Genomic DNA, 25,576 nt, shown 5'->3' with positions numbered 1-25,576 from the left:
ACTGCTGTACCATATATTTTACTCAGAGGACATGGTCATACACATGGTATATCCAAATCTGTGGTACAGTGGGATGTGTTATAACGCGTTTTCATTGTATGTAGAGTATAGCTCTAGTCATAGAATCATAGAATAGTAGAGTTGGAAGGGGCCTATAAGGTCATTGAGTCCAACCCACTGCTCAATGCAGGAATTCAACTTAGAGCATACCTGACAGGTGCCTGTCCAGCTGTCTCTTCAGTGCCTCCAGTGTTGGAGAGTCCACCACCTCCCTATGTAATTGGTTCCATTGTCATACTGCTCTAACAGTTAGGAAGTTTTTCCTAATGTTCAGCTGAAATCTGGCTTCCTGTAACTTGAACCCATTATTCCTTGTCCTGCACTCTGGGATGATCGAGAAGAGATCCCGGCCCTCCTCTGTGTGACAACCGTTCAAGTACTTGAAGAGTGCTATCATATCCCCCCTCAGTCTTCTCTTCTGAAGGCTAAACATGCCCTGTTCTTTCAGTCTCTCCTCATAAGGCTTTGTTTCCAGTACCCTGATCATCCTTGTTGCTCTCCTCTGAACCTATTCCAGTTTGTTTGCGTCCTTCTTAAAGTGTGGCATCAAGAATTGGACATAGTATTCAAGATGAGACCTAACCAGTGCCGAACAGAAGGGAAGTAGTACTTCATGCAATTTGGAAACTACACTTCTGTTAATGCAGCCTAAAATAGCATTTGACTTTTTTGCAGCCACATCTCACTGTTGGCTCATATTCACCTTATGATCAACAACAATTCCAAGATCTGTATCACATGTAGCATTGCTAAGCCAACTATTCTCCATCTTATAAAGTAACTGTGATTTGGTTTCTTTTTCCTAAGAGTAGAACTTCATTGAATTTCATTTTGTTGTTTTCAGCCCAATTCTCCAGGCTATCAAGATCACTTTGAATTTTGTTTTTATCTTCCAGGGTATTAGCTATCCCTCCCAATTTTGTATCTGCACCTCCTCATCCAAGTCACTAATAAAAATGTTGAAGAGCACTGGGCTTGGGACTGAGCCCTGCGGTACCCCACTTGTTACCTACCCCGAGTTTGAGAAGAAACCATTGATAAGCACTCTTTGAGTACAATTCTGTAGCCAACTGTGGATTCACCTGAGAGTTGTTCCATCCAGCCACATTTTGTTATTCAGAATATCATGGGGCACTTTATCAAAAGCTTTGCTGAAGTCAAGATATATTATGTCCACATCATTCCTACAGTCTATCAGGGAGGTTACCTGATCAAAAAATGAGATAAGATTAGTCTGGCACAATTTGTTCTTGACATATCCATGTTGGCTTCTACTAATCACTGCATTGTTTTCAAGGTGCTTTGACACTGACTGCTTTATAATCTGCTCCAGGATTTTCCCAGGGATTGATGTCAGGCTGACTGGCCTATAGTTCCCAGGATTCTCCCTTTTGCCCTTTCTGAAGATAGGAACAACATTAGCCCTACTCCAGCCATCCAGCAATTCACCCATCCTCCATGATTTTGCAAATATAATAGACAATGGTTCTGAGAGTTCTCCAGCCAGTTCCTTCATTAATCTAGGGTGCAGTTCATCAGGCCCTGGAGATTTGAACTCGTTCAAAGTAATTAGGTATTCCTTGACTCTATCTATCAGTCTCAAACTGTCATCCTGCCACTTCAACTTGTACTTCATGTTTGCCAGGAGGGTCATATACCGTCTTTTGGGGAAAGACTGGACCAAAGTAGGAATTGAGCACATCTGCCTTTTCTTTGTCATCTGTTATTTTGCCATCTTCACTGAATAGGTGAACCACAATTTCTTTTATCTGACTTGTACTGTTGATGTACCTGAAGAAAGCTTTTTTGTTGGTTCTAGCATCCCTCGCTGCTAACCCTAGCTCATTCTCAGCTTTAGCCTTCCTGATACCATCTCGGCAATTCTGTGCTACCTCTCTGTACTCTTCCTTTGTGGCCTGGCCTTCCTTCCACTTCCTGTCTGGGGTTCCTTACCCTCAGTACTCCAAGGGGGTTCTTTGCTTCTGAGAACAGTCCCCACCCCACTGGGTTCCCACTTCTCAGGCACACTTCTCCCTTTCCACAGAAATAATTATCCCTGGTATTCACTGCCACCACTCTTCTTTCTAAATTCTTCCCCTGAGTGAAGGGACCTCAGAGAACTATGTGATTTTAGAGGACCCTCACTAATCAATCTGTAGAATTCAGCCTTCCCGCACTAGATTTAGAATCCTTAGTTCCAAGCCAATACACACCTTTTATACAAAGATTGTTTATTTAAGAGTAGATACGTTGGTTATACAAAAGGAGAAATAGTAGTTTGATTCCTTAAAGCTAATCACCCTCAGGCGGGCTACACAGGGTCATTGGCATAACAAAAGGAGAGATGTTCAATACAGACACGAAACAAAAGAAAGACTTATCTTAACTAAGATCCTATACTTACATCCAAGTAACTCTATTCCTTCGTGGAGCAGCCCCTGTTACACGTCAGCGAGTCGAGGTAGATGGAACAAGGGGGAACTCCGTTTTGAAAGAACCTTCTTCATATTTATGGATTTCTTTTCCTCAACAAGGAGGGGGAAAGTAAATAGCCATATCCCGCCCCTGCTGGGGATCCCTTCCTTTGAAGTCTTTGAAGATTGAGAGAGCTAAACGGCATCATCCAGGTGTCCCGATCTGCAACATCCCCTCTTCCTGACTGTTAATCCCAGGAAGCTGATAAGGGGCAACACCTAAGAATCAGTTGCATTTCCTTGCAAGGTTGTAAATTGCCTGTCTGACACTGAGCTTCGGATCTTCCCCAGTAGGGAATCTTAAGGAAGCCACAGACTCCCAGAATTCTCTCTGGTTACCTCACTTCAGCTTGACCAAAGTTAGCTATTCTTGACATTCTTCCTTTGTGGCCTGGCCTTCCTTCCACTTCCTGTATGTGTCCTTTACGTTTTCAGGTCATCTCTAAACTTTTTGTGAAGCCACATTGGTTTCTTCTGTTGTCTTCCACCTTTTTTCCTTGTTGGAATTGTTTGCAATTGTGCCTTTAGATTTTCCTTTTTTAGAAACTTGGGCTCCTTTCCTCATTAGGGTTGCTTGCCATGGGACCTTACTTATCATTGTTCTTATAACCAGCTTTCCTGAAGTCTAGGGTATGTGTATGGTTACTCTCAGCTTTTGCTTCCTTTAAGATCAAGAATTGAAGTACAATACATCAGCCTTATATTAAGTCCCAAGCTCTGCAACTCCTCTTCCCTTTGAAAAATTACTTGGTTTTTCAGAGCAGCGCACCAAGGGTTTAGTTTCTTTATTGTATGCTATGTCACTGTTGAAATGGGAACAGCGGAAAGCTTACGCAAACTGTCAGAGGCTGATCTTTCCATTGTAACTGATATAGCGGACTGGGCAGTAATGTGGACTAAGTTCCCATTTTGCACAATCTCAGCCTCAATAAGAGAGCAACCAATAAAAATGGTTCAGAAATGGCACCACTTTTGTGAGGCTGTCCTGTATCAGCTCATCATTGTCCCCTAAATGTTGGAGAGGATGCAATATTAATGGCTCATTCCACCATACATGGTGGACATGTGTCGAAGTTGCTGACTTTGGGATGCAGTCTTTCAAGAGATTCATAAAATTACAGGACAACACCTGGTTAAGACCCTGGAACTGGCATTATTAAATTTATTTCAAGGAGGGAACTTAGATGTGGACTTTAAACCCCAAATAAGTTTTTTATTAATGGCAGCAAGGCTGATAATTGCCAGACACTGGAAGGGCCTTGTGGGGGTGTATTTAACAGTGTGGTATGACAAGGTGTGGCAGCTTGCTCTGGCAGAAAAATTAACATGCTGGCTAAGGATTGCACAAGGGTAAAAATGCAAGGACTCATTTACCGCTGACTGGTTTTTCTTTATTGCATTGATGAGTGATAATGACAACCATGAACTTCTAGCAGTCTTCAGAAATATCTGGTTGGTTGCATAAATATTGGTCTCCATAAAGTCTTAGTGGCTTCTCAAATAATCTGAACTTGCAGTTTGCAGAGGAAATTGTACTGAAGAGCCACGGTTTCTTCTTCCTTTGTTCCAGTTTGATCTTTGGGAATTGGGTTTTCTTTTTGTATGCATGATAATTTTCAATAATCTTCATTGGGGAAAAAAGAATTCAAGTATAACATGTTCACTTTCCCCCAGAGTTCCTGTAGTTGCCACTTCATCCACTAAGTCATCTCTGTTGGTTTGAATTAAGTTGAGGATAGCTGATCCTCTAGTTCCTTCCTCCACTTTCTGTAGGAGAAAGTTATCAGCAACACAAGTCAGGAATTTCTTGGAGGGGGCATGTTTGGCAGAATTTGTCTCCCAACATATATTGGGGTAATTGAAGTCCCCCATTACTACTAAAACATGCCTCCTTGAAACATTGGCAGTTTGCTTTTCAGAAGTTTCATCCTCATCTTCTCCTTGACTGAGTGGTCGATGGTAGACTCCAACCACCACATTCCTTTTATTCCTTGCCCTATTAATTTTAATCCAGATGTTTTCGATGGGGCTGTGATGTTCCTGTATTAATGTAAATATGGTAAGTGCTGTTTGTATAGAAGATACATGGTCAGTGGAATGAAAGAGGAGGGGGGAGTAGATGAGCAGTAGAATGCTGGATGATTGGCTGAGCGTTTGAATGGCTGAGAGTATAAATGGAAGAATGACAGTTGAATCTGAGAGGTGTTTGAGAGGTGTTTGGAGGTGGCGAATGTGATTGGAGGTGTGTGGGTGTTAGTTGGTGGATGTTAGGAGAGTGTGGAGAAAGAGGGAATTGGAGTTCTAGTTAATGATAAGTCAAGTATCACAGGAATAGATGAAACCATATGCTTAAGTACCATTAGAAAAGTAATCTTGTTATTTCTGTTATTTAATAAATACTATTTTGGTTTACCAAAGGCCTGATCCTTGGCTGGGGTTTCACAGACCAGAAGGGAGGGTAAGGTAATTACCAAGGCTGAAGGGCAACAGTAACAAATGGTGGCAGCGGTGAAGAGGAGAATAATAACATTACAAGTATCCAGAGCAACCCGAGTTATATGAGTTATCTACATTGATACAAGGGGGTTGGGAACAGCATAAGCACGGAGTCACAAAAGTAACCAGACAGAGAGAGGCTCAGACAAAGTCTCTGGGAACATTGGTTATAGAATGTGACTGGTGGTGCTGCCTAGCAGGGGGATCTAGTGAGATCTGTGCTAGAGTGGAGAGAGAAACCATAAAAAAGGACAGTCCGGACTGGTGGAGTCCCTGGTGGTGCCTAGTGAAAGGCAGTAGCCACGAGCAGTTAGGAACCTGACAGGGAGAGCCAGGGAAGGGCGTCACAGGTGGTGGCTGTAGCAGTGGGATATGGACAAAAGAGAGTCCCTAACAGTGGTGTGGCAAACAGAAATAACAAATAAAGATTACTTGTGAGAGTGACTGGCAAAGAGTGTGTGGCAAAGAGTGAGTGAACTCCAACACCATGGCTGAATACATAAAGATGAAAAGAGAGGAGGTGGTGGAGAAGTGCATAACATTCAATTTACCTCACGAGGGTAAAGGAGTAGACGAATTGCGGGTAGCACTGATAGCTTTTACAACTGTCCAGCAAAAACAACCTGTCAGGGAAGAGACCCCAGAAGGGTATTCAAGCAATCCCGCTTATATAGAGTATTTGAGAGAGAAGTTAAGATGGGAGGCTGATGAGAAAGACAAGCAGAGGGAGTTGGAAACTGAGAGATTGAGGAGGGAGGCTGATGAGAAAGACAAGCAGAGGGAGTTGGAAATTGAGAGAATGAGAATGGAGTTTGAGGAAAGGGAGAAGCAACGAGCATTGGATGCTGAGATACAGGTGGAAAAGTTAAAATTTGAAAGAGACAAGTTTCATTCTGATGAAACAAGAAAGGACAGAAATGAAACCAAAATAAAGGTTACACCGAAAGATTTTGCAATGTTTGAGCCGGTACAAGATCCACAAATTTACCTCAGCACCTTTGAAAAGGCAGCTGAAATGTGGGGGCTACCGGAGGATAAATATATGCAATATTTATCAAACCTGATCAAAGGGGAATTGGCAGAGGTATACCAATATTTCCCCTCAGACAGGCCCGTCACATATGCCGAGTTTAAAGAGGCAGTGTACAAAAGATTCAGACTGGGACCTGACTATTTTAGAAAGTTATTCCGAAACTGTCAGATCCAAGCAGGGAGGTCTTTTGTTGAACTAGGAGCAAAGTTGATGGATATATTTGGAAAGTGGATGAGTAGTGCCAAAGCTCAGTCAGTGGAAGAGGTGAAAAGCTTCATGATACTGGATCAATTATTCCATCAGTTACCACCAGAAATAAGGCTCCTTGTCAAAGACCGTTCCCCTACATCAGTGCAGGAGGCCGCAGAGATGGCGGATCACTTTGCCTCCAATAGAACTGGCTGGGTGGGGAAAACATCAAGAGAGTTTAAACCCAGACCATATAATGGTGGCAGAAAGGATGTAGTACCACAGCGAGTGAGTCCTCCAATAAAATCTGAAGGGCACAGGACATACCAGAGTGGATCTGTGTACCCTAAAACAGAGGAGAAATTATGCTATAAATGTGGTAGACCGGGGCACCTACGTTTTCAATGTGAGGTTGCCAACCCCATTGGTAATCCTGCTCAGGGAAGGGCAGTGAAAACAGAACCAAAAGAGCTGGAAGCGAAAAAGGTTCAGTTCTGCCAGATAAACTGGACAGAAGTAAAAGACTTGGATTCGAGCCTAAGAGAAGGAGTGTGCAAGGGGCAAATTATTGGGCATTGCTTGATACAGGTGCCGCTCAGATGTTACTGAGGCCAGATTTAATAAAATCTGAGGAAATATTACCTCAGGAAACGGTGACTATCCTAGGAGTGAGGGGTGGACCAGAAAGATTACCCATGGCCCTAGTAAACATACAGTGGAGAGGCAGAGAGGAAAAATATAGAGTAGGTATTAATGCCCAACAACAAGAACCAGTGATACTGGAAAGAGATGTAATGGGGGCGCAAGGAAAAATATATGTGGTAACCAGATGACAACTTGGCAGAGAAACAGAAGCCATGTTAAAAGGGGCTGAAGAAAACAGGGTGGAACCTGTTATCGAGCCTAAGGTCACCATAGCAACCCTTGGCAGGCCTGCCGAAAGAGACAAACTGTATCAAATGGTCTCTAGTGAAGAGGCAGAGCAGTTCAGGGAAGAGCTGGATAAAGATACAAGTTTGAAGCAAATAAAGGACCAAGCCCTGACAAAAAAGATTCCCTTTACTGACAAACTGAGGAATCAAATTGTGTGTGAGAATGGGATTTTATATAGACTGTGGATGCCTGCTGAGAGAGAGAATGAATGTGAACCAGTGAAACAAATGATGGAAGTTGTGCAAAACAATTTAAGTCAAGCTCAGCAGAAGCAAAGTTACTGGTATGACAGAATAGCCAGAGAATGTGTGTATGATGTGGGAGATATGGTTATGGCATTCATACCCAGGAAACACGATAAATTACAGGCTAACTGGGAGGGACCATATACCATAAGGGAAAAGCTTGACACAGTGACGTATGTAATTACCACAGACCAATTAAACAAACACAAAGTGGTTCATGTAAATATGTTGAAACCTTATCATACCAGGGATGCAAAGGTGTTGCAAGTTACCTTATTCCCTGAGGGAAGTGGGCCTGAACTTCCAGATTTGGTACAGGAAAGCAAAGACAAAGGAGGGGTAGATCAATTGGAATGGTTGGAGGAGGTGAAAGAAGAAGTAAAGGAAGAGATTCTGAGAGTTTTGAAAAACTATGGAGATCTCTTTAGCAATAAACCTGGCCGAACCAGTATAGCCAAACATTCCATTAATACTGGAGATCATGCCCCAATCAGATCTGTTCTGTACCGTGTGAATGGGAAAGTTTTGACTGAAATTAAAAAGGAGGTCGAAGATATGCTGGAACTAGAAGTGATCAGGGAATCCATCAGTCCCTGGGCCTCAAGTATTGTCCTGGTTCCGAAAAAAGATGGAACCACAAGATTTTGTATTGATTATCGTTTAATCAATAAAATTACGGTCCCAGATGCGTATCCTATGCCTAGGGTGGACGCAATGTTAGAGTTATTGGGGGCAGCAACCATTATCTCTACAATAGACCTCTGTAAAGGATTTTGGCAGATGGAACTAGACGAGCAATCCAGAGCCAAAACTGCCTTCAGTACACCAGATGGGTTATATGAGTTTGTGACTTTACCCATGGGACTAAGGAACTCACCAAGTTCGTTTCAGAGGCTAATTAATACTGTGTTGCGAGGCATGTCAGATTTTGCAGTGGCCTATATAGATGACGTGGCCATTTTCAGCAAGTCAGTGCCTGAGCATGTCCCACACCTGACGGCAGTATTAGAGGCATTAAGAAAAGCAGGGCTAACAATAAAAACTAAGAAATGCCAGTTTGGATTGAATGAAGTAATCTATTTAGGACATAAGGTGGGGAGTGGGAAAATAACCCCCTTATGGAGCAAAGTTGAGGCAATACAATCATGGCCTATCCCCTTAACAAAGAAACAAGTTAGGGCATTTTTAGATGTGGCTGGATTTTACCGAAAGTTTGTGAAAGATTTTGGGGAAATAGCAACCCCCTTGCATGAGCTGACAAAGAAAAAGTGTGCTGAACGTGTGGTATGGACGGATGAATGTCAAAAGGCTTTTGATCTTCTGAAACAAGCCTTGTGCCAAGGACCTATATTAATAGCACCAGACTATGAGCAACCATTCATTGTGGCTACGGATGCGTCGGACCTCGCGCTGGTAGTCGTCTTGCTGCAGGAGAGAGGAGGCACCAGACATCCGGTGGCGTATCTTAGTCGCAAGCTAACATCGAGGGAGAAGAATTATTCGTCGGTCCAAAAGGAGTGCCTAGCGGTTGTGTGGGGACTGAGCAAGTTGCGCCCATACGTGTGGGGACGAAGATTTACGGTGACGACGGATCATCGGGCCTTGTTATGGTTACAGACTATGAAAAATCATAACACTATGCTGCAGAGGTGGTCCTGGGCTCTACAAGACTATCAAGTGGACTTCAAGTTCATCAAAGGCAAGGACAATGTATTGGCCGATGGACTTTCAAGGCAACTGGCCGGGACTGCAGTGACGTGATGCAGACGTAGGAACAAAAAAGACATTTTCCCCATAAAGACTTGGTTTTATTGTTAACGCAACGTATGAATCCTAGAGCAGGAATAATACTTTGCCGTTATTTTTAAGGGGGGGGGAAATGTGATGTTCCTGTATTAATGTAAATATGGTAAGTGCTGTTTGTATAGAAGATACATGGTCAGTGGAATGAAAGAGGAGGGGGGAGTAGATGAGCAGTAGAATGCTGGATGATTGGCTGAGCGTTTGAATGGCTGAGAGTATAAATGGAAGAATGACAGTTGAATCTGAGAGGTGTTTGAGAGGTGTTTAGAGGTGTTTGGAGGTGGCGAATGTGATTGGAGGTGTGTGGGTGTTAGTTGGTGGATGTTAGGAGAGTGTGGAGAAAGAGGGAATTGGAGTTCTAGTTAATGATAAGTCAAGTATCACAGGAATAGATGAAACCATATGCTTAAGTACCATTAGAAAAGTAATCTTGTTATTTCTGTTATTTAATAAATACTATTTTGGTTTACCGAAGGCCTGATCCTTGGCTGGAGTTTCACAGACCAGAAGGGAGGGTAAGGTAATTACCAAGGCTGAAGGGCAACAGTAACAAATGGTGGCAGCGGTGAAGAGGAGAATAATAACATTACAAGTATCCAGAGCAACCCCGAGTTATATGAGTTATCTACATTGATACAAGGGGGTTGGGAACAGCATAAGCATGGAGTCACAAAAATAACCAGACAGAGAGAGGCTCAGACAAAGTCTCTGGGAACATTGGTTATAGAACGTGACTGGTGGTGCTGCCTAGCAGGGGGATCTAGTGAGATCTGTGCTAGAGCGGAGAGAGAAACCATAAAAAAGGACAGTCCGGACTGGTGGAGTCCCTGGTGGTGCCTAGTGAAAGGCAGTAGCCACGAGCAGGTAGGAACCTGACAGGGAGAGCCAGGGAAGGGCGTCACAGGGGCTACCAAGCTCATCCTCCTGTATTTCTGTGCAAGGACATATATATTTAACATATAGTGCAACTCCGCCTCCCTTTCTATTCCTTCTGTTCTTTTTGAACAAGTTATGTCCTTCAGTTGCTGTATTCCAGTCATGGGAGTCATCCCACCAAGTTTCAGTTATACCTATCAAGTCCTATTTACCCTCCTATATTAAGAGTTCAAGTTCATCCTATTTGTTTCCCATACTCTGGATGTTAGTATATAGACATCGAAGACCATGCCATTTACGGCCTGGTTTCCTTCCTACATTTTTATGAATGCTGTTATTGGGCCCTATTGGAGCTGTTCTCTCAGTTCCTGTTACTGTGCGTAAGCTTTCGACTGTGGTTACCTCCAAGTTTATGTCTCCCACTCCCTTAGGTTTCAGTTTAAAAACCTCCTAATGAAGTTCTCCATGCTGTGGCCAAACACATTCTTCCCAGTCCTTGTGAAGTGCAATCCATCACTTGCCAGCAGTCCATCATCCAGGAACTGTAGCCCGTGGTCCCAGAATCTAAATCTCTCACACTAGCATCACCTTAATAGCCAGTCATTTATCTGGAGTATTTTTCTTTCCCTTTCTACTTCTCTTGCAGCTGACTTGGGGAAGACAGAAGGGAGGGCTCCTGGGACACCCCAGCCCTGCTGGTCACTCCCTCCCTCAGCCCCCATTATCTGCTATCTGAGTGATGAGGGAGACCACAAAGTTTTTAAACTGCTACCAGATCTATTCAATACTGGCCAAAGAGCAAAAGTGGATTCCAGGAGGGGAAAAGCTGGAAATACCTGGGGTGATGTCCAGTATGATGGGGAGGAGCTGGCCATATGTAACCCCCCCCCACTCTTCAAGTACATGAAAGGTTCTCACATAGAGGAGGGCCGGGATCTCTTCTCAATTGTCCCAGAGTGCAGGACACGGAATAATGGGCTCAAGTTGCAGGACTGGACATCAGGAAAAACTTCCTGTTAGAGCCATACGACAATGGAATCAATTACCTAGAGAAGTAGTGGGCTCTCCGAAATTGGAGGCATTCAAGAGGCAGCTGGACAGCCATCTGTCAGGAATGATTTGATTTGGATTCCTGCATTGAGCAGTGGATTGGACTTGATAGCCTTATAGGTCCCTTCCAACTCTACTATTCTATGATTCTATGATCCCTGGAGCAGCTGGAGCTTCAGCACAACAGCAGGGAGGAGGTGAGGTGGCAGTGAGCGAGCCCCACTGAACAAGCACAGGCTGGACCTGCAAAGAGGGCTAGGGCAAGAGCTCTTGCTTGCAGGGGGAGGGGTGGCTTTTGCCACTCAGTCCTCTGATGGGTCTAGAGCGAGTTATGCAAAAGAAAATGGCATGCCATTGTTTATTTATTTGTTTATTTGATTTATATCTTGCCCTTCCTCCCAGCAGGAGCCCAGGGCGGCATTGTTGGGGAAACCATTACATGGTTTATCTTTAATTATTATCAATCTTGGGGCATGGGATCATTTCCCTTGCAACTACATCACATCTTGATCTTAGACTAGAGAGCTGTTGAATGTCCTGCTCTCATAGTTACCTACCGCTGATCACCTCATTTCTGCTTAATGGTTGCTGCTGAACTTGGCTAATACTGGGCTTGAGTCTCACTTCCATTCTTGCTAGCGCATTTCATGCACACTGATCCTCCCAATGCTCATTAAAAAAGCCCTGATTTTGCCACGACCACCTCCATCCCTCCTAGGGAAAAGGGATGTAGCTCACTCCTAAAGCACATGTTTTGCATGCAGAAGGTCTTAGGTTCAGTCTTTATTTATTATTTATTTATTTAATTTAATTTATATACCGCCCTAAGCCCAAGGGCTCTCTGGGCGGTGTACATAAAATAAAACAGTCAGGAATATATAAATACAATAATACAATAAAATCAAGCCAACAAAGGTAAACAAAAATAATCAAACAGCAGCAAAATACAACAATACATATAATAAAACGCATTAAAATGCCTGGGAATATAAAAAGGTTTTCACCTGGCGCTGAAAAGATAGCAGCGTCGGCGCCAGGCGCACCTCATCGGGGAGACCATTCCATAGTTCGGGAGCCACAACCGAAAAATGGCATGCCATTGTTTATTTATTTGTTTATTTGATTTATATCTTGCCCTTCCTCCCAGCAGGAGCCCAGGGCGGCATTGTTGGGGAAACCATTACATGGTTTATCTTTAATTATTATCAATCTTGGGGCATGGGATCATTTCCCTTGCAACTACATCACATCTTGATCTTAGACTAGAGAGCTGTTGAATGTCCTGCTCTCATAGTTACCTACATCTCTGGCATCTCCAGATAGGCCTGGGAACGACCCCTCTCTGAAACCTTGGAGAACTGTGGCTAACCAGTGTAGACTATGCACGTAATTGAACCAATGGTCTGACTTAGTATAAGATGGCTTCCTGTATTTTAGGGCTAACACTGTTAAATGCCCCAATTGCTATTGCTGGATATGTTCTAGGATTCTACCCAATGATCCCAATTTGCACATGTAGAATGTCTGGTATTTGTGGCTGAAGAGGTGACTTGGGAGTGTGAGTCCATTCCAAATATGCTGAAAACAGAAAAGGAGACTCTTGAATTTAGGGTTTATCTTTTTTTCTTTGCAAATGTTCAAAGCCAGTCCAGTGTTTTTGGAACCTAACTCATGATGTTGGGACACCTCATGCTGGTTTAGCAAATGCAGTCAGAAGTAGATAGGGAACTCCTGGAGCTATTTTCCCACGCTGCTTCCCCATCAATAATTCTAATACCAAAGAGGCAGAAGGTGTGGTTGCCACTTCCATGATTTTTTAAAAAAATGTTTTGCCTCCAGGCCTCTTCCCAGTTTCTCATTATTCCCACGCCTCCTGTTAATCCCCTCCTACAGCCTACTGTGATGTGGGTGAAGCGGAGTAAGTAACGGATCAAATAGAGGGAGTGGTTTGGACAGCTTCATAATAGATGCTGCTTCCCAGGCAGAAGGAAATTTGGCTTGGAAGTAATGAAGATGCTCAAGAAATAGTGCAGACAAGTGTAGCCTCCTTACATGTCTTGATGGTATGTTGATTTCCATCACAAGTTAGCTCTGAAACAGATTCCATCATAAGCCAGCCAAATACATTTCCTAGATTTCTCTAGGAGAACCTCCCCAACCTGGTGTCCTCCAGATGCTTTGGACTACAACTCCCAACATCCCTGACCAGTGGCCATTCTGGCTGGGGCTGATGGGAGTTATCCAGAGGGCATGAGACTGGGGAAGGCTGTCCTAGAACATGCAGTAGCTGGTAGTGTAGCTGAAAGATGACCTGGGTAGAGACAAGTAAAGATGAAAGGGGCCAAATAGCAGGAAAATATGAGAATCGCCATTTGTCACATGGTCTTTATGGAATACACATGCAACCTTTTAGATCCCAGGCATAGCCTGTTATTCATGTATTTGTTTTATGTTTTACTATATGTTTTAATTTTGTACGTCACCCAGAGTGGCTGGATTGCCAGCAAGATGGGCAACTAATAAATTTAATAAATAAATAAATAAATAAAATTCATGTATTTGTGCATTTAAAAACATTTATGTATAGCTTAACATTTCAAAAATGGTAATTTGAAAGCTGCCTTCCAAAGCATCCACTGCTGGTGCTGTTGTTGTTGACTTACAAGTTTCCTTATAAATCCATTCCTTATAAACCCATTCCTTCCCTGCTACCCAGCTGCAGTCATTAGATTGTCTGAAATTGGACTGATCCATTTTCTTTTTGAGCCATCTGCCTCCTTACATTTTACCTAAATTATATTAAATGTTAAGTTTGGAAACTGCATACACTGAAATAGATTAATGTTTGCTAATAAGCCAATGACATAGATCCCCTTGGAAACTTTAATAAGGCAAGGGAAAGTAAACTAAGCATGAGAGCAGAGGGGAGGGAGCAGGGATTGAACCCGAGATCTTGTATGTGGAAAACATATCCTATACTATTGAGGTGTATCCCCTTCTATACATAATGGCTTAGCTGGAAGGCCTGGGTGAACCTTGAATTCACATACTCCTCATTCTCTTCTCCTTCTCTGGCAAGAACATGACGAAGAGTTCAGAAGTTTCTACTTCTGTTTTAAATTAACCACAGCTTTTTGAGTCGTACAAACCTGACAAGCTGTGGTTAATCTTAACAATGGTTTTCTTGAAACCAGCCAACTTCAAAACTTGGGTTACAAAGTTGGCTTATTTCAGCAAATCATAATTAACTACAGTTCCGTGCTGGAAGTAATGCTAAACTGTGGTTAATCAAAAACAGAAGTGAAAGCTTCCAGTCTGCTCCCTGCTGCATCAGAGGAGACAGGAGACTACATGAGTCCAAGACTCTAGGCAGGATAAACCATGATTTATTGTGATGTGTGGGATTTCAGTAACAAACTTATAAATATGTACAAATCTGGATAAATCTGTACCCTTCCACAGGGCATGACAAACATCCTTGCCTAGATAGCCCACTACTGAGTCAAGCATTTTCTGCACTTGATTGAAAATAACGTGCAATCAAGTCCACTTTACACCCATTGATTAGGTACGTTACTATGTTGTTTTTCACACTGGTTTTAAAAGTATGAACTGAATTTCCCCCCACAAATTATAAATCCTAATCCAATATTAGAAGTGACTTCACATTATTATTTACATTTATATCTCATATTTTCTCCAAGTTGCTCTGTGTGGTTTACATGGTTCCTCTTCCTCATTTTATCCTTACAATGAGGTAGGTAGGGTTGGAAAGTTCTGTCAGTATCGGTTCTCTCAGATTCTCACTTTTCTAATGTTAAATTCAGTTCTCTACATTTCTACAGTAATCTGCAATTTTAAAAAAATCCTCATGAAAATTCTCCACCATTTTAGTGTGAATTTCTCCAAGTAAACACATTTTTGTAGGCAGTTTTGATAAAGGTAGACATTTTTGCAAGCCATTTCTCATCACATCATATCTTTTTGCATGTTTTCACTCATATATTCATTTTTAATGCACACTTTCCCTTGATATATGCCTTTTTATAAATATTGCTTGGTTGGCTAACTGCATCCCAAAATTCTAATAAATGCGAATTCCAAAAGATGGCTGTGTTTTGGTTCTCATATTGTTTCAGAAAGTGTGAATTTGATAAATTCTGCTTGAAATGCGAGCTGAATCGAAGTTCTCACCCATCCCTAGTGGTAGGTTAGACTGAGGGCTCATTCAAACGGAGAGGGGTAATCCATGTTTTCCATATCCGGTTTGTCATCTGACAGTCCTCACTTTGCCTGTTTGTTCGTTCTTTCCTGATTAAAAAAACCACCTTTTTTGCGCCCGCACACGCAGCAGGAAGACCCGTACATTCTTTTTGCTCTTTCCCAGCGCCTCCTGTAAAACACCCCCCTATCAGCCAATTGGTCTGCAAAATATGATGTTTGCTCCTCTCCCCCTTTGCAACGAAGTATGTGCTTCAACGTAAGAGCACAAAAGTTTGAATTTCCTGTGGCTGTAATGGAGTTCCTTGCCGCTGGCCACTCTGGAGCAGGGCTGGCGGGGTGTGTGTGTGTGTGTGTGTGTCTCCAGGTGCTTATATGCCAGTAATTCCTTTATTTTCGTTTGCTTGTATTTGCAATATTACACAAAAACGTATGTATGTGTTTTTGCCTTTATGCCTAGTAAACATTCTGGAGATACACAGCTGGCAATTCTACTTATTTCTCCAGAACTGCGTGTCATGTCTAGGAAGGAAGCAGCCAGCGCTGTGGGTGGATCCCCATCCAGTACCCCATCACTTCCAATTGTAAATGCTCCTTCTAGGGAGGGGGAAGAGAGGGGGGTGAGGGAGCCACTCGCAGCGATTCAGCCCCCTCTTGCAGCAAATAGCAAAAACCGCAGAAGAGCCTCTCCCCCCTCTCATCTCTGTCTGAGCGAAACACCCCATGGAGCGTTGTTTGGAGGCAGCCACAGCGGCAGCCACAGCTACAGCCAGCCAGCAAAGCCAGCTGGTCGGCGGTGAAATTGACAAGATCATGGAGGAGCCTATGGAGGAAGGGGAGGCTTCTGTGGGGCAGTGTTTGAGGGGCACGGGGATGCTGAGGATGACGGTGGAAGCCACCCAAGGCAAGGGGGTGCCAAAGGGGAGCCGCTCCTGAAAGCAGGGTGCTCCAAAGAGCAAAAAAGGCTGCCGAGCCCCATTTGCGGCTGCTATCCGCACTGAGTCGGTCCAGGAAGAGACGGAGAAGGGGGGAGGCCCCCTTTCCGAGCCTCCTCGAAGTGACCTGCTGGGGGGGAGCCCTTGGAGAGGTGGCAGGAGGAAAAGGGGAGCCCTGCAGGGCAGGAGGGGCAGCCTGTGGCCCGTCTCCTCCTCAAGCCGATGGCAGCATGTCAGTTTCAGAAGGGCTGCGAGGGCAGGAGCCCCTTTGCAATGAAGCGCAATTACCCCCCTGGGTCATGCTGTATTTGTGATATTTTGCAAAACCGACTGTATGCTTTTCTACTTTATGCATATTAATGTTTCTGGAGATACACACAGCTGGCAATTCCAATTATTTCTCCAGAAACGCAGGTAACAACATGTCATGTCTAGGAGCTTTTCTAGAGTGCAGCGCTCGGCAGCAGCTCCCAGCTCCTCCACATTCTCTCTCTTACTTTGGGCAAAACGTGATGCTCCGTTGCCTTCACCCACCCCTCCTTCTCCCTTTCCTTCCCGTGGCTCTTTGCAAAGCGCCAGGCTCTCCTTTTCTCCCCTGTGTGTGTGTGCCTTTGCAGGTCTTTCTGTCTCCGAGTGAGGCAGAAAGAGCAAAGCGAGCTCCCTGCACCAACCAGCCACACTTGAGTTAGAGCAGCCAGGAAAAGGGGGGCTTTACACACAACCACAATTGCAGATCTCACCCAGAGCGGCCGCCCAGTTCGCAGACTGGCTAAAAATAAACTGCTCTTGCTACTTCTGCGCAACTGCAGATTTTTGCATCTGCGCAGTAGAAGTTGCCACACCACACCATTGCTCTGATTGGTTCCATTTTCCCGGGCTTTCCCTGGACATTCGCGCACATGCGCAAAAGTGGAAATATGTGATTGACTGAGAATGAGGGAAGGGGTATGGGGAACCGCCCAAGAACTGCCCATCACACACCCACAGCTGTTAAGTCTGCGGTATTCCATCAGAGCGCCTGAAGACACAGCGGATGATTCCTGATTTAAAAAAGCAAATTGCATTTTTTGCGGTAAAAGCACGCAACATCATATGGACAACCGAAAAATAATGAATACACAAAGCGATCATGTCACACATTATACGGTCGTCTGGATGAGCCCTGAGAGATAATGACTGGCCCAAGATCACTTGGTGAGTTTCATGGCTGAGGAGGGGTTTGAACCTGGGCCTGTGCACTCCTAATGCAGCATGCTAATCCCTCTTCCACACTGGATCTTACATAGGCACTGTGCCTTATAGGCACTAAGCAGCCTCTGAGTGTACAGTAGTACTGTGAATGAATGTAGGAAAGAGTCTGTATGCTTCCATGCAAGCTAGGACTGTGTATTGGGATCTGCCTCAGTGCCAGCCTCCTCAGCATTCTTTGCTGGAATCTGCAGGAAGGTCAGCATCTAAATGCTGTGACTGATTGCAAGCTGTAACCAAGTCTTGAGTAATGCCCAACTTCTCCAGAATCTCTGCTGCACCAGTTCTATTTTGGGTGCTGTGTTTGCCTGCAAGTTCCTTATACTACCATGGCAGCCTGTACAGTGCAGGCATTATGAAGAAACAGGAAGGGTGAAGCGTTTGCAATTCCATCTCCTCCTCCTTAATCTCTGCATCTCTGAACCTACTCTTTTGACATAGTTTCACATGTTGCCTTTAGACTGTCATTATATAGATGCTGCCTCTGATTTTTCATAAGGTATAAAGACCCATAAATGCTGAGCAAGAGGCGGGAGGGGGGTGTTCAGCAGTCAGCATCCATCTTTGACTGTTCTGCAAGTGTCTTGCTTCTCCAAAAGCACTGGAGAAAGGCAATGTTTTGATGGGTTGCCACTCTTCTTTCCCCAAGCCAGTTTCTTTAACTTTCCAAGGAATTGCCTCCCTACCCTACCACCACCTTTGCAGCCCAGAAACCAGTCTCCAATCAGTATGCTGTAGTGTTTAGAGTGATAGATTAGGACTGAAGAGATCCAGGTTGAAATCCCCACTAAGCCATGAAGTTCACTGGGTGACTGTGAGCCAGTCACTATCTCTTGGTCTGACCTATCTCACAGGGTTGCTTGGAGAATATGTGAGAGGAATAAGAGAACCATGGTTGCCCTTTTGAGCTACTTGGAAGAAAAGTTGGGATATAACAATAATGAATATATATATCATTATGCTGCTCTGGTCACAACAGAAAATGTATACTGTTCAGGTGTCCTGTGTCTGTCTGCGTGCCTGCTCCTCTCTCTCTCCCTCTCCGAGGAAGATAAATTAGTCAGGTGATAGTACCAGTCCTCAGTGTTAGATAGGTGCAATCACACGGTTTGACATTTGACATAAAGTGGCCTAGTATAATGACCAGCCAACTGCATATCATGACAAGTGTAAAGTAGCAAGTGCTTTGGGAAGACTGTGCTAATGTCATCTTTTCATTTAGTTGGGTGATGCAACAGATGGGGTTGTAGAGGCTGTGTCCTTCACTTCTCTGTCCTAAAAGCAGTTAATTTGTGCAATGCTGCCATGGCGATATGACAATTTCCTGTTTGTCCTGTATGCCTGTATTTCCATTAGATAACCCAGTGAGTTAAGAATGTGATTAAAAACTGACTTTGAAATGGCTAATTGTCAAACTTAACAGGGAGGAAATCCCTGCCATGGGATACATTGGAGAGTCTGTTGCTTTACAGCATGCTGGAAAGGGGTGGCATGGATCAGCACCCCATTTAAGGACCTATACATATTGTGGTTTGGTCTCTCCTTACACAAGGCTCTTCTTTCCAACATCTCCATGGTAGCCATTGTTGTTGCTCTCTGACATATTCCAACAATCACTATATACAGACCTATAACATACTATATAGCTTGAGACCACACATCTGGGCACCACAATCTTCAGTATAAAATCCCATCCTTTTCTTGCCAACTGAAGTTCCTCAGGAGAAGTTTTACTCTGGGATCTAGCAAGAGTCCTAATCTTTTTATTTATTTATATCCCGCCCTTCCTCCCAGAGGAGCCCAGGGCGGCAAACAAAAGCAGTAAAAACACTTTAAAACATCATAAAAACAGACCTTAAAATATATTAAAACGAAACAACTTTAAAAATATTATTTAAAAAAGCTTTAAAAACATCTTTTAAAAAAGGGTTAAAATATATATTGTTTCGGGGGGAAAGGTTTTTAAAAAAAACATATTAAAAGCAATTCCAACACAGATGCAGACTGGGATAGGTCTTAACTTAAAAGGCTTGTTGAAAGAGGAAAGTCTTCAATAGGCGCTGAAAAGATAACAGAGATGGTGCCTGTCTAATATTTAAGAGGAGGGAATTCCAAAAGGGTAAGTGCCATAACACTAAAGGTCTGCTTCCTATGTTGTGCGGAATTGATGTCCTGATAAGATGGTATCTGCAGGAGACCCTCACCTGCAGAGCATCGTGATTGACTGGATATATAAAGGGTAAGATTATCTTTCAGGTGTCCTGGTCCCAAGCTGTATAGGGCTTTGTACACCAGGACTAGAACCTTGAACTTGGCCCAATAGCAAATGGGCAGCCAGTGCAATTCTTTCAGCAGCTGGGTGACATGTTGGCGATACCCTGCCCCACTGAGCAGTCTCGCCGCCACATTTTGCACCAGCTGCAGCTTCTGGAGCAACCTCAAGGGCAGCCCCACATAGAGCGCATTAAGGTAATCCAGCCTGGAAGTTACCAGTGTGTGGACAACAGTGGTCAGGCTATCCCTGTCCAGAAACGTCCGCAGCTGTCTTATCAGCCACAGCTGTTAAAAGGCACTCCTAGCCACTGAGGTCACCTGGGCCTCTAGTGACAAAGATGGATCCAGGAGCACTCACAGACTACGAACCTGCTCTTTCAGAGGAAGTACGACCCCATCCAAAGCAGGCAACTGACGAATCATCTGAACTCGGGAACCACCAACCCACAGTGCCTCCGTCTTGCTAGGATTCAGACTCAGTTTATTGGCCCTCATCCAGCCCACCACAGAGTCCAGGCAGCAGTCCAGGACTTGCACGGCCTCTCTCAATTCAGATGTTACGGAGAAATATAGCTGGGTATCGTCAGCATACTGCTGACACCTCACTCCAAATCTCCTGATGACCACTCCCAAGGGCTTCATATAGATGTTAAACAGCATGGGGGACAAGTTGGTACCCTGTGGCACCCCACAGCACAACTGCCAAGGGGCCAAAAGACAGTCACCCAATGCTATTCTTTGAGAGCGACTTTGGAGATAGGATTGGAACCACTTTAAAACAGTGCCTCCAATACCCATCTCACCAAGTCGGCCCAGAAGGATACCATGGTCAATGGTATCAAAAGCAGCTGAGAGATCAAGTAAGAATAACAGGGTCACACTCCCCCTGTCCTTCTGATAAAGGTCATCCATCATGGCAATCAAGGCTGATTCATTCCCATAACCAGGCCTGAACCCAGACTGGGATGGGTCAAGATAATCTGTTTCATCCAAGAGAACTTGCAATTGCTGTGCCACAACCCTTTCAATTACCTTCCCTAAGAAGGGGGTATTTGCAACCGGTCAATAGGTGTCACAAACCAATGGGTCCAGGGTGGGCTTTTTCAGGAGCGGTCAGATCACTGCCAATTTCAAGGTGGCTGGAACCACTCCCTCCTGCAATGATGCATTGATCACAGTCTGGATCCACTCGGTCAAACCCCCTTGCCAAGCTTTAATAAGCCAAGAAATTCTAAATGCAGTTTTGTGACTTGAAGAGGAGGTGATTAATGTCATTAGATCATGTTATGCTGATGATAACCATACATCAGAATTAAAGCTCGGCTGTTTGTCCTGTTTTGAAGAATGCCAATTGTGTCTGCTTTCTTGTTTCAGCATTCATCCTGGTTTGCCTGGTTAAATTAGACTGTGTCCCATTATTTTTGAACATGCATTCTGATTTGTTTACAGAACAGTTATATGACAATGAGCATTCATCCTGAATTTTCCTATCACTTTTTGAACTGCAAAAAGTCTGTTTCCCCTCCCCTAAGGAAAAAAATTTGATTTGTTGTGCTAGGGCAACAGAGTACTTTAATCCACTTTAATTGCTCAAACATGTAGTTCTAGTATGCATCTGAATCTTTCCCACAAAATACTGACAGTCTGGAGGCACCCAGAGTAAGGTTGCAGGAAGAACACCAGGATCCCAGGATACAATTCCAGGTAGACATGGAAGTGGCAGCCACACCTGGGGTAATAATGGGAGAGGATGTGAACACAGTGAAAGCCCAGATTATACATGCTTATTAGCATGTGACTAGAGAAAATGTTTTATTCCCATGTCTAGAAGGTCTGAATGGTAGCTCAGATTCTCTGCAGAACCAATGTTGCCCTGGGTCAAGCGGCACGGTAGTTCTGAGTACTGGCAGTGTGCTCACTAGAGTCAAGTAGAGCCATTCCTAGGCCTGTAAATACTTAACTAAGTCTCACTGAAGCAACATGTCAGACATTTATAAGATTGCACTGTTAGTATACTACAAAAGTACATCCTCAAATAGCAACCAGATGTTGTACATCTGTACATCCTCAAATAGCAACCTTATTTTAAGACATCCTGTTTTCTTTACGTGACCTCTGATGATGTTATTTAATAATGTTTATATCATTTTCCATTATCTAAAACACTTTATGATTTTCACATTATTTGTCCAAGCTTCCACCCTGTAAAGTCACTGCTACTCCCATTTGACAGGTAACACAGCTGAGGCTGAGAGAAAAAGACTTGTCCAAAGGCATCCAAGTGAGTTAGTAGCTGATGTGGGATTTGGAGCTACATATCCTCCAAACAAGCCCAAAACTTCATCTGCTACAGAGGTGGGGAACCTGTGGCCCAATGTTGCTGAACCCCCATCAGCCCAGACAGCACAGTGAATGGTCAGGAATGATGGAAGTTGGAGCTCAGCTACATCTGAGGTTTCCCCACCCCGATCTATTTGATCTCATACTGTAGTTCATATTCCTTTACCTATATTCAGTTTTTGCCCAACCTTGGGTCACCAGATGTTGTTGGACTATCTCCCATCATCCCTTACTATTGGGGACCATAGTTTGGAAAAATCTCCTGTATAGTCTCTATTGTCTGTCACCAGCTATCCACAGCTCTTCTCCCATTTTGTCATGCTGCTGCTTCTTGTCAAATGATTCTTTCTATTAACACTAGAGAGATTAGAACCTGGACAAACTATTCAGATCAAAGAAGGTTATGCTAAATGATGACAAGTGCATACTTTTTATGGATTTCTATATCAGAATTTGAAGCTTCTGGTTGCGAAGGAAAACATGCATATGAAACCTCTTTAGGTGGAGGGTACGGATGGGGAAAATGGGGGAAAGAGGAATGGTTAAACACTCTCTCTTGTCCCGTCTCCATTGCAAACTGTCTGTGCAATCAAATGCATAGTTTGGCCCTAAATCCCTGGCTATAGAATCTGTGTGTCGCTTATTTCAGATATTATTGCAATTCTGCTGTGTTCTATATGATTGCAGTTTTAATCTTTTTGTAATTAAACCATAGTTCTCTCTGGGATTCCTTTTGCAAGAGACCTGTGTTTAGTCAGTCTGCTTCCTTGGCTGAAGCAGACCAGTTGGTGAGGAGAGTGTGTTGGAAGAATCTTTTTGCCCACCTCCGTCCCATTTGCATTGCATGGTGAATAAGAGAGAGTGTGATTCAACAAAAGCTAATTTTGGCTCATTCCATGTCACAGTGAATGGGACTCTCTCTAAAAAAGAGAGTGAACCCCCCACTCGTGGCTATAGTGTGTCATATTTAGTTGGTAATGGTAATGAAGGACCATGCTCATGTATTCTGTTGTGGGGGGAAACCCTGCATCCCCCGCATGCCACTGCGCTTGTTTGCCGGCATTCTGCTCATTGCTGGGAAACTAATTATAGCTCTGAACTCAAAGAATACAAGTGGGGGTAGAAAGCCAAGTAGAAACTGCATTTCTCATGGAGTGCAAAACAGTGATTTGCTTCAGACATGAGCTGGCACCATGGCATTTCTCATTTTCCTACTCTTAAGTTTGCTTTCACCTCAGCTTGGATTTTTAAAAAAAAAACTCACAGAAATTCATCACTGTTCTATGTGCATTTCTCCTATTATACATATTTTTGGAAGCAATTCTCCCTAATAAAATGAATCTTTGTTGTTTTCATAAAGGTATGCATTTTAATGTACATGTTCACTTAATATATGCATTTAAGTACACGTTATTTGGTTAGAGTACTGCATTGCAAAATTTGGAGAAGTGTGAATTTCTAAGGGTAGCTACATTTTGGTTTGCATATTGTTTCAGGAAGCGCAAATTAGGTAGGTTCACCTTAAAGTGCAAATGGAATCAGTTGTCTCCCCCGTCCCCAGCTGTCTCCTTGTCACTCTCTTAACTAGGGGACCAGTCTTCCAATAACCATCTTCCAATCTCTCTTCATCATCACAGTTCTATGGGCAACCTGCCAGCTCCTAACCTAGCCTCAGGCAATTCACTTAAACTTATATTTGTATGCACAAAAACAAAACATGTTTAAAGAGAGTTTTTCTTTGATTTTGTCTGTGTGTATTTGGCTTTTCCCAACCAACTAGGGATAAACCCACATTCATTATAAATACTTAGAAAAATTCATTATCCTTTTCAGATAAATGTGTTGTAGCCAGTGCTGGCCCTACTCAGAGTAGACACACTGAAATTAATGAATCTGTTAATAATGTCCATTAACTTCAGTGGATCTACTCTGAGCAGGATTAGTACTGGATACAAGCTTACGTCTGAAGGACTTGTATGAATCTGTCCAATTTGTCAACCTTGTTTTAGTTCTTCCATTACTAGCAGCATTAAATTCAATGACCATTATTCAACACTTGGGCTCATTTGGCTCCAAATTCTGGGTTATTGTGCAACATGCCTAGTTAATTTTTAATTCTCAGTTCTCTAGACATCCTTTTTCTGTGTTGTAGAGAATAAGGAGACACATGTGTATATTTTGATGTCCTAAGCTTCTCTATTTTCAACTTTGCCATTACAATGCCTCCATCTTTTTGAAGCCCATGCTAAGTGCCTCTTCTCCTGTGGTCTTACCCTTGACATTCATGAAATAATCTGTTCTTTCACTTAATCATCACTTCAAGGTGACAGAGAGGCTTGGAGCATTTTGTTTGTTTGTAATTAGCAGACCCCATACTTCCAATAGAACTGTAGCTGAGGACAAGACATAATGGTAGGTAGCACACCCCATCCTGTACATTCCTCATTATTGCCACAGAAAACTTCAACGCTTTCTATAGCTCAGTGGTTGAACACATATTTTGCATGCAGAAGGTCTCATGTTCAATCCCTGGCATCTCCAATAAAATATTCCAAATTGATTTCCCAGCTTAGTTTTAGATAATTTAATATTTTCAATTCTTTACATTGTCAAAGAAGTTATTTAAAATTGTTTAGAATAATCACAGATATCTACCTTATTAAAGGATGCTAATTCTTGGTGGTCGTTTTCTTTAAAAGTGACATGTACTCCCGTGCATGTAGTCTACTATCCTTTTCCACCCATTCTGACATGTAGCTCACGTGTAAGTGTGTGGATGAGAGATTGAGTAGTATGCATCTGGATCAAAAAACAGAAATGACATTTTGCACAGGATGGTGTGTGATGTAATCCATTAGCATTTGAAAATTGCTGTTCAGTTGCTAGCACAAGAAGGGTTATTTTGAGCGGAGTGACTGTGTCATAGACAGAGATGACATCACTTCACTTTGCACAACCTTCACATGATCCTCTCTTGTCAGCTTTGCTGAAATTCAAAAGCTTTGACTGGTTTGTCAGTCCAGCAATCTTTGTTCCATTATATACTTATTAATGTCTATAGTTGTGATATTATGGTGGTGGTTGTTGTTATGCATATCACCTGTGGCTTTTGAATAATTACTCTTTATCACTTGCTTCCCTGAACTTCCATCTTATGGCTCCCTTGCAGAATTCCAGACAATCATTTAGTGTTGCTACAGTGGCCACCAAGGTTGAAGTAGAGGTCACCAGCCATACAATTCCCAGAACAAGGCTGCTGCTCAAGTTCTGTGGATATGAACTTCAGAATCTTTCTGACTGTACAAATGCAGAGAAATCAGTCCCCAGGGCAGTGGGAAGCATTAAGATGGCATAATTTTGCATTCCTGCAGCCCCTGTTTCCATGGTTCAGACTACTAC

At 43.2% G+C, this 25,576-nt stretch overlaps 1 protein-coding gene across 4 annotated transcripts in view; it reads left to right on the top strand.

Moving 5' to 3' along the window:
* BTBD19 (BTB domain containing 19) overlaps positions 1–25,576 on the top strand; it is a 95,561-nt gene that overhangs the window by 49,274 nt on the left and 20,711 nt on the right. The gene's annotated exons all lie outside the window — the stretch shown is intronic.

Source organism: Rhineura floridana, chromosome 6 (assembly GCF_030035675.1).
Source record: "Rhineura floridana isolate rRhiFlo1 chromosome 6, rRhiFlo1.hap2, whole genome shotgun sequence".
NCBI classification, from domain to species: Eukaryota; Metazoa; Chordata; class Lepidosauria; order Squamata; family Rhineuridae; genus Rhineura; species Rhineura floridana.
The sequence above is the reverse complement of the archived record's forward strand: the minus strand, read 5'-3'. Positions and strand labels throughout refer to the sequence as shown.